Source organism: Tupaia chinensis, unplaced genomic scaffold (genome assembly GCF_000334495.1).
Source record: "Tupaia chinensis unplaced genomic scaffold, TupChi_1.0 Scaffold000498_1, whole genome shotgun sequence".
NCBI classification, from domain to species: Eukaryota; Metazoa; Chordata; class Mammalia; order Scandentia; family Tupaiidae; genus Tupaia; species Tupaia belangeri.
In genome coordinates, this window is record NW_006160010.1 from 819,585 (window position 1) to 830,130 (window position 10,546).

The 10,546-nt window shown below is 37.8% G+C and overlaps 1 pseudogene; it reads right to left on the bottom strand.

Moving 5' to 3' along the window:
- Positions 1-10,223, bottom strand: part of LOC102477925 (UDP-N-acetylglucosamine transferase subunit ALG13 homolog pseudogene) — an 11,146-nt pseudogene extending 923 nt beyond the window's left edge.
- Positions 10,224-10,546: the final 323 nt, after the last annotated feature.

The window sequence follows — 10,546 nt, forward strand, 5'->3', positions numbered from 1 at the left end:
AGTGGGTAGCCATGCCACAGTCCCTTCTCCATTTTCCTCTTGCGATTTTGGGCTCACCCGCACATGTGCTCAAGCGTGAGTTTTAGTTTGCCGAGTCTGGTACTTGAACTGCGGCTGACTACATGGGAGTCCAGCTACATAACCATTACACCATCTGCTAGTCCCTGGATAGCTTTTCTTGAAATGATCACTATCTGTGAGCCTCATGTCTATGTCCATGCTGTTGGAATCAAAGTACAGAGTAAGACAACTGTGTTTGGCCCTAGCAAAAACAAAGGAAAGAAGAAGGGTCTTTTGCTTTCTTTTCCTATACCATGTTTTGCAGTTACACTTTCTGAAGATGGATTAATTTATTCCTTCACTCATTTTCCCATTACATAAGCATGCCATTATATGCTGGAGACTATGGTAGGTGCTGGGTATGCGAAGGTATCCAAGGTGGGCAAGATGTTTTTGTTCTAAGGAGAGAGAGTAAATGCAGATTGTGGAAATACAATAAAGACAACAAAAAACTGAGAGAATAGTATCAGAGGATAAGCTTTACATAGAGAAGGTCATTCTGAGATGGTGACATTTAAGCAGAAATATAAAAGACAAGGAAATGTCATGTGAAAAGTGGGACTGGAGAGTCCTAGGCTTGGAAGCATCCAAATGTGGCACAAATGTGGAAAGGGGTTTGTTTGATTCATTTGGGGATCAGAAAGACCAGTGTGACTTTGTGAGTGATGGGAGAGTGGTACTAGGTAGAAAAGGTGGGATCTATTTATGCTGTTTGCATTTTATTTTAGGTGCAATTAGAAGCTTTTAAAGTTTTTATGTAAACTTTTTATTATGGAAAACCTTAAACATACACAAAAGTACAAGAAATAGTGCAGCAAACCCATCTTTGATTTGGGACTTGATCCCAGGTATTTTGATTCTCAATTTAGTGATCCATTATTACTATTCTTGTCATAATTAACATCATACTAAAGTACATATATGTACATAAAAACTTAATTAGTTGGAAATACGAAAGTGATGAAAATAAACTATATTAAGTAGAGTGTTTTGTAGAAGTCTCTATAGTGTTTTGTAGAACCATGACAGGCAGAAGTTAAAGTGATTTTTGAATATGTAAGAAAATTGTGGGGACAGCAGGTGGCATAGTGGTTAAGGTGTTGGACTCCCACATGATTGACTGCAGTATGTGTCCCAGACCTGGTGGCTGGCTTTCTCATGTTCTCTTTCTCTCTCTTTGGTGAGTGCACAAGCCCTATAACAAATTTAAAAAAAAATCGAAAGAAAGAAAAATTTGAAAATATTAACATTGGATAAACACCTTTAATAACTGCCTAAACTTCATAGTAAAGGACTTCTAAAAAATTAAAGATAGACAAGAGAAGAGGAAACAATAGCAAAGCAGATTTGGAGTCAGAAGATGGATGAATAGTAATTGTCTTTTCAGACATAAGGAAGCTTAATGGTAAGCTAGCAGCTGAGAGATTACTAGATTTCTGAAATGCACAGGAAATGGTAATCCCAATATTTCTAAAATTTTGCTGGGGGGGTGAACAACTAAAGAGTTTCTGCTTCAGAAACTACTTAGAAGCATCAGCTATACCATGTAGCACTGCTGTAGATTTCCCTCTGTCCTGTCCATCTCTGGTGTTGATTCTTCAGAAGGTAAAACGTAACCTCTTGACCAGCCATGTGAAGCATGTTTGAGTATAAGGAGTCTTGAAGGAAACAGGAATAAGAGGCCACATGATGTCTGAATGCTGAAACTCCAGTTCTTTTTCTGCTTTGGTCCATGTTTCCACTATTGGATCCCAGAAGTCTTAGTAATTATATCTGTACCATCTGAATAAGAAAATAGATGTTTCTTCTTTCATTTAGGTTGGAATCAACCTAAGGGAAAAGTGCTTTCTAATGGTACTAAAATTCGGACTGCCTAATTTACCCACAGTTGACAAGCCACGTCCTCTTATACATGCTCATAATTTCCAAATGTCATTTAGGTCTCTTGTTCCTAAAGATATACAGTCCCATATGTTTAGAGCATCCAGTCATCATTGTAGTGTCCTACTTTTAAGCTTATGCAGATGAGCGAGGATTAGCAGATAGGTGAAGACATAAAATTTAGAAGATAGATACCAGAATAAACAACAGAACAACTTAGAGGTAACAAAGACTACAAAAAGGAAATAAAACTTAAAAAAAAATCAGCATTTTCTGAAAGTAAGAAAGAGTATTAGGGGGCCAACCAGTGGGGTGGTGGTTAAGACAGCTGGACCTCAGTTGGCCAGCTGTGTGGTTCGAGTCTCAGACCTGGCACTCTGAGAAACAATCTGGGCACGTGTACATGTGTACCCAAAATCCTAAGTGGAGAATGGAGGAAAAGGGTTTGCAGTGTGACCATTCCTCTGGGGGTGCTCTCTCACTTTCCCTCCCTCTCTCTGTCTCTCCAGTAAGTACACATGCCCTATAGCAACTTAAAAAAAGAAGTATTAATGGAAAAAGGATAGGATACTATTAAGTTCTTAGAAACTGAAAACAGGATAGCATAAATAAAAAATTAGTAAGAAAACTGAAGTGTAATTATGAATAAAGTTAACAGAAAGTGAAGCAGAAATCAAAGAATTGGAAATTAGAGTAAAAATAGGAAGAAAATAGTTTTTAATATCAGATCTCTAGGTGAAAGAACAGTGAAAACGGAGTTTGGACAGAAGTCATTGTGAAGTCAGGTGAAAATTTCCCCCCATCTGAAGGAAATGAGTGTAAGACTGAAGGGGACTGACTGAATGTTCAACCAAATAGACAGAAATAAACTAATTTTTACCGTGTATCTTTGCGAAATTTCAGGACACTTGGATTTATAAAGAACTTTCCAGAGGGGACAATCCAAGTAAGCAAACAAATCAGGTCATATACAACATTTCACAGTCAATATATTTCAGATTTTTAAATAGCAACACTGGAAGCTTAGAGACAATGGACCAAGGTTTTCAGGATTCTTTTTAAAAATATTTTTCTATTCGTGATTAAATATATGTACATGTGAGAGAGAGAAAGAGAGAGAGAAAGGAGTCTCATCATGTCATGATCCCCATTCTCCAGTCCTCCAGCCTCCTGGGTCTGGGGCACTCACAAATGTGCCCAGAGTGTTTCAGGTTGACTGGGTCAGGGTTGTGAACTGTGGTTGCTATGTGATATCCTGCTTCTCTAGAGCAGTGTATTACCACTGCACCATGGAACTGACTCCTTTTAGAATTCTGGAAAAAAAAATTATTTTCAGGTAAGATCTGTACCCAATGGGGCTGGGAGGTGGTGTGGTGTTTAGGGTGCTGGACTCCCACATGGCCAACTGCTGTTCAATTCCTGGACTTGGTAGCTTGCCTTTTATTTTATTTTTAAATTTTTTTAGAATTATTTAATTTTTAATTTATTCATTCACATATTTTAATTTGACAGGAAAGAGACAGAGAGACAGAGAGACAGAGAGACAGAGAGAGAGAGAGAGAGAGAGAGAGAGAGAAAGTGAGAAAGTGAGAAAGGAGAGAAAAAAAAAGGGAAAAAGGAAGAAACAAAGCCACTAGGTCCGGGACTCGAACCATGATTGGCCATGTGGGAGTGTCCAGTGCCTTAACCACCATGCCACCTGCTGGTCCCCGGTGGCTTGTTTTTTCACTTTCCCCTTTCTCTCTCTGTCTATCCATGGTCAAATTAAAAAATAATAATTACAAATGAAATTAAATAAATAAATCTTTAGGCTATGGATACCATACTTCAGCTGCGAAATATTTGTTTCCTTGACCAAAGATGAAGATTTTTTGCTGAGACTTCACCCTCCAGACTCATTTCTAGTGGGTAAAGATAGCTCTGTGTCTCTTTCTCTCTGTCTCACTGTGTCTCCCTGTGACTTTTTAATTAAAAAATTTTTTTTCGAAGGTAAAGTATTCTCTGGGCTCTCAAGCCTCTCTTTTGTTGTGTTAATTGATGCCTTTCCTCACTTCATTTAGGAAAAGCACCAGGGAAGCCAGGTTTATCCTGTTATGGATACCGTACTTCAGCTGTGAAATTATCCAGACTTCAGCTGTGAAATATTGGTTTTGTGCAGTTTTCATTTTTGCTCTTTAAAATTGTAATCTTATGTTTTTTAATCCTTTTTTTATTTCTTTTTCATTTGATTTTTTCTTCTTTCATCCTCTTAACTCTTTTCCTTTTTTCTTATTTTTATTCATTTTCCAATCAGCCTCTATGCACTAAGTGTCTAGACAAGTTCAAGTGAACAGTTTACAATCAACTGAATATGATTAGGGTCAGAATATTCCTCTCTTTACCCTGAATCTGATGCACAAAGAGAGAAAATGGAACAGAAGAAAGATGGCAGATCACCTTCTTCTGCTCACCTCTGAACACTCAGATTGAACTTCAAGAATTAGGAAGAAATGCACTATCCGACAGATGACTAGAAATCACCGCAGGATCATAAGAAATATGGGAAAGCAAGACAATGCCTCTTCTCCAAGGGAAAAGAATAACATGTTTTCATCAGACAGTACAATGAAACTCATGGAAATGTCTGATAAGGATTTTAGAATATTCATAATGAGAAAGCTAACAGTGATAGAAGAGAAGAGAGACAATGAACTGCAGAATAGGCAGGAGAAAAAAGCTGACAAGTTCCAGGAGGTGAGGAAATTCTTGTAAGATCTTTAGGAGGAAATAAATACACACTCTAAAAAAGAATCAAATGGACTTATTAGAGATGAAGGCTATAATACAGGAAGTCAAAAACCTCCCTTGAAAGTATTAAAAGCAGACTAGATCATACAGAAAATCAAATCTCAGATGTAGAAGATAGAATTGCTGGCCTAGAAAAATCTACCACGAAGACCAAGAAAATTGTCCAAAGAAATGAGAATAATGTACAAGAAATACTAGATACCATCAAACGTCCAAACATCTGGATAATTGGTATCCCAGAAGGGGAAGAGACTCATAAGGGCATTGATAATCTATTCCATGAAATCCTGCAAGAAAACTTTCTGTACCTACAGAGGCACTCAAAGATCTAGTCCCAAGAAATACAAAGGACCCCAAATAGAATCAACCCAAGAAGATCTTCTCCAAGACACATTATAGCCAGATTGACCAAAACCACAGACGAAGACAAGATACTAAAAATGGCAAGAGAGAAATGGCAAGTTACTTACAAAGGATATCCCATCAGGCTGACAGCGGATCTCTCATCAGAAACAATGCAAGTGAGGAAAGAATGGAAAAATATATTCAAAATGTTAAGGGAAAAGCAATTTCAACCAAGAATACTATACCCAGCAAGATTATCCTTAATATGGGAAGAAAAGACAAGAATATTCTTAGATAAACAAACCTGAAAGAATTTACCAACACCAGACCAGATCTCCAAGAAGTTCTCAAGGGAGTGCTATACCAGGAAAATTAAATACTGACACAGAGAAATAAGAGTTCAAAAACTAAGAAAATGGCCAACCAGCAGTTAGATTTTTTTTTTTTTTTTTTTTTTTTTTTTTTTTGAGAGGTTTTTGCTATAGGGCGCGTACTCTGGCCAGACAGACAGTGAGAGACAGAGAGATAGAAAGCGAGAAATCACCCCCCCCGGGGGGGGATGGCCACGCCGCAATCCCCTTCTCCTCCATTCTCCTCTTGGGATCTTGGGCACACAAGCACACGCGCCCGACGTGAGTTTAATCCACTGGGTCCGGGACTCGAACTGCGATCGACTACGTGGGAGTCCAGCGACATAACCATTATTCTAACTACTGGTCCTTCCTGGCTTTAAGTTTTAAGCATATTTCCTTAGTATTTCTTTGATTAAAGCTAAAACTGCTTTTCTTGAAATTAAAAATATGTTAAAAATACCTTTTTAATAACCGTAGTAAGCTTTATAGCTAGGTGTTACCTTATAGTATATTCATTCTACTCAGAGTTTTACACCTAAAGTCAGACATGGATTCACTGATATGTACATACCAGCTAAACTTGCTATTGAAAGTAGTTAGATTACTTAAGAAATTTTGTGAATCAATAAAATGTAGGGGAAAAAAGGAATGGAAAATAACTGTAGACACCTAAGATAGTGTGGGAGGAGGGTGGGAAATGGAAGAGAGTGAGAAATAGGGGTAATATATATATATATACACACATATGTATATATATCAAACTAGAAATGGAAAATTTATGATGATAACATGTATGATTAAGCCACTAAGCAGTATATTTTGGATGGGAAATCACATTTGCTGTGACAATGCTCAGGGAATGAATGTAAATTCATTAATTAGTATAAAATGTTTCAGAAGAAAATTACAGTGCACTTGTAACTAGAGTCTAGCTTTGTCCATAGTTTCAGTTTAAGGTATTTTGTGAGTCAATAAAATGTGGAAAAAAATTAAAAAAAAATTAAACAACAACAACAAAGACATGTAAGAGACACAAGTATGGAAAGTTATTGTGTAGAGTATTATCTTTGACTTGCTTGACATCCAATGTATTTATGTTTTGAGAACCAATGTTGTATGCTATAAAGATGTATAATGATTAAATGTAAATTAAAAAAATAAATAAATTACCTAAAAAAATCTTTAAAAATATCTAAACCCAATGAAGCTATTGGTAAGGGGGAAGGATAATATCATTATAATGCATAGCATATAAGTCTTAAAATATTTATCTGTAAATACCCTTTCCCAGAATGTTTCTGGAGGATACACTCCATCAAAACAAGGGAATAAAGCAAGTAAACCTAGAAAGAACAACATATGGGATTGGCAAACAGGAAATGAAACACAAGGAAGAATCATAGCAAATTCTAGGACGATATAAAGGGGTATCCCAGAATTATTGTTGTACCCCAGGTGTAGAGGGCAAAAAAAACTGCTGATAAAGGTCTGACAATACATGTTCTAGAAAAGTGTAAGTTACCATATTTGTGTCTCCTCTTCCCTAGAGAGTGAATTGATAGGTACAGTAAAAATCACCGGAATCCATAATTGAAAAGATATCTTTTTTTAAATAGATTTTTGCTATAGGGCACATACACTCACCAGAGAGACAAAGACAGAAAGATAGACTGCGAGAAATCACCTCCCAGGGGAAGATGGGAAGGTGGCCATGCTGCAACTCCTTTTCCTCCATTCTCCTCTCGGCATCATGGGCATGCATGTACACACTGTCTGCGTGAGTTTTGAGCTGCAAGGTCCAGGACTCAAACTGTGGTTGACTACGTGGGAGTCCAGCAATGAACCATTATGCCATCTGCTGGTCCCTGAAAAGATATCTTCAGTGATGATGTGCGTACTGAGACACCCATTCCCAACATGAATGTCTGTGTGGAATTCTGGTATCCCTCTCTTAACCAACATCTTGGAAAGGTTTGCTGATTCCTAGTCTGTATACAGAGACAACAAAATCCACCACAAAAGATTTTCCGTAGGGGCATATGTATATGTCTGTATGTATGCACACAGACTGTCTCTTGAGAGATACAGATGAAGTTGGCGGTGTGATTGTAAGAGAAGCATATGACTAGTAGGGGGTGCTTGGGGGAGACTATTCACTATTTATCTTTTATTACTTTCTAATATTGTGCGGTGCACATTATATTATTTAAAGAGGGATAAAATGAAAGGTAGTTCTTAGAAACAACATAAATAAACAAATAAATGTATTTTTATAAATAAATTTATAAGTGCTAACATTGCTTGAAAAAGAGACTTATCTCCTTACCATTTTAAAATATTCACTACTTCCTCTTTTTTTAAAAAAGAATTATTTATTTAATTTTATTCATTATTATTTTAATTTGGCCAGAGAAAGACAGAAAGAGGAAAAGTGAGAGCAAGTCACTGGGTCTGGGACTCAACCCTTAGTCAGCCATGTTGGAGTCTAGCACCTCAACTACCATGCCACCTGCTAGCCCCGTATTTCCTCTTTTTTTGTAACATTAGATTACTTTTTTCCCCTTTAGGTTCAAATTTAAATTGTTTTTGTTTGGGAGAAGAAAAAGGTTAGTTTTTCGTAGTACTTGCCAAATACAAATAACACGGATTAAGAATTCGTAGAGGCTGAATAATTAATGATATGAATGATGGAACTTCTCTTGTTCCACAGGAGTAATTCTATAGTTTTAGAATGCCCCCTAGTAAATGTAATAGAATTCAAGTAATTCTAAACTTGAAAACCTTGCTCCATCAGGATCATATTTTCAGTATTAATTACCTGGTGGTCATACCGTGGGAAGATGATTGCTTTGGCATTGACAGGGCAAAAGCTGAAGCTGAAAGTTCAATGTATCTGCTCAGTTCTGTACTAATGTTTGTATTTTCAGGTCCTTGACTCATACATATTATATAATTGTTGTTCTGAAAGTTAAAAAAGGCATGGTTAACTTTCACTTTGAGGAAAGATCTTTATAGAAGATGATTGTCATTTGAATTCTGATGTTTTTCCTTACGTTGTCATCTATTATGTCTTGTTTCTTATATATTGTACTATTTCTTATTCTACTCTGCTTCCAACTTGTTGAGGCCTGAAATAGAAGTCTGTGGCCATTTACTCAGAACATGCAATACCTGCAGCATTTCCAAAAGTACCATTAGTATGTGGCAAGATGGGAGGAAGGTATTGTCCTGTGTAAAAGGGATTTAGGAGTCAAGCCTATGGCTTTTAACTCCTGGTTAAGGGATCCAGATTCCACATGACCAACCACATGGTCCAAATCCTAGCCCTGACAGCTTGAAAAACACTCTGGGTGCATGTGTGTGTTTGCTCCAAATCCCAGCAACATGGAGAAATAGAGAAGGGATTGTAGCGTGACCATACCCCATGAAGGATGCTTTCTCCCTCTCCCTCTCCCTCCCTCCCTTTCTCTCTCTCTCTCTCTCTCTCTCTCTTTCTGGTGAGTACACATGCCCTTGGGCAAATTTAAAAAAACAGATTTAGAATGTAATGGTTATCATACATTATCGTTGATGAGTGTTGTTCTATGACATGAATGTGTTATGTGCTAAGTAACCCAAGTAAGGAGTTAAGTTGGCAAATACCAGTAGATTTTCAAGTAGAAGAAAGGGGGATCCTTGAAAATAAGAATAGAGGGACCAGAAGATGGCATAATTGTTATGTCATTGGTCTCCCATGTAGTCGACCACGGTCTGAGTCCTGGACCTGGTGGCTTAAAACTCAGTCCAGGCGCGTGTGTATGTGTGCCTAGAATCCCAAGAGGAGAATGGAGGAGAATGGATTTTGCTGTGGCCATCCTTCCTAGGGGGGTTATTTCTTACCTTCTGTCTCTCTGGCTAGCACACACGCCCTGTAGCAAAAATCTCTTTAAAAAAAAAAAAGAGAAGCAGTAGAAAGGAGTTGATGCCAAACTAATTTAAGAAAGCATGATATTGGGGTTCCTTGGTAAAATTAAAAAAGTTAACTTAGGACGCTGAGTCACTATGACATACTCTATGCATTTCTCTGTTTCTTTGAAAAAGACACCGTTGGCTTTTCTAAACGTCCTAAATTTCCTTAAGTAGACATTTATTGGCAGTTTTGATTTTTAAGAGGAAAATGTTAGGGACCAGCAGTTAGCATAATGGCTATGTCGCTGAACTCCCGTGTAATCGTGGCTTAAAACTCACGCCGGGCACATGTGCTTGTGTACCCAAGATCCCCAGAGGAGAGTGGAGGAGAAGGGATTGCGGCGTGGCCATCCCCCCTGGGGAGTGATTTCTTGCTTTCTGTCTCTCTCTCTCTGTCTTTCTGGTGAGCACATGTGCCCTATAGCAACAAAACCTCTCAAAAAAAAAAAAAAAGAATTTTATACTGTAAATCTAGAAGGTGGTCACAATTGCATGACAACAGGAAAGATAGCTAGTGTGATGTCCTTTCAAAAATACTCGGAGAAGATGAATACTGTTTAGTGCAAGAATGGGGGAAGAAGGATCTTTCACAGGGTATATCCCAACATGAGTTTGCAGTGTCACAGATTGGAGACTGGTGGGTAAACATTTGTGTTGAAAGTAACAGAAAGCCTGACATAAACCAGCTAAACCAAAAAATGTAATTTATTGCCTCATTAGCAGAAAAATCCAGGCTAAAACTGGATTCTGGAGCTTGATTATTGAGTTGTGGCTTCTTTCTACCTCTTGGTCTGTTCTCAGCCGTGTTGACTTCTTGTCTAGATTGTGGGGGAACCTGAGCCCAATCATCGTGATCCCAATCCAATAGCAGAGGGAGTCTACATCCCTATGCTTACTCAGAAGTCTTCAGAATTGTGTCTTCTTGCTTTGATTGGTCTGATCTGAATCATATGCCCATACTTAAGAGTCTCTTGGAAGGAAGGAAGGATTGTATTGTGTTGTCATTGTGTCCACAGTGGTTAGTGCAGGGTGTTACACAGTATAAAGCAGGCCCTCAAAATGCAGATGTTATACCAAACTGTAAGCTACTCTTCAGAAAGTAGCCAGTTTACACTGGAAGATCTAATATGATATATTCCAGCTTTTAATTCTGATTTCTTCTTTTTTTTTTC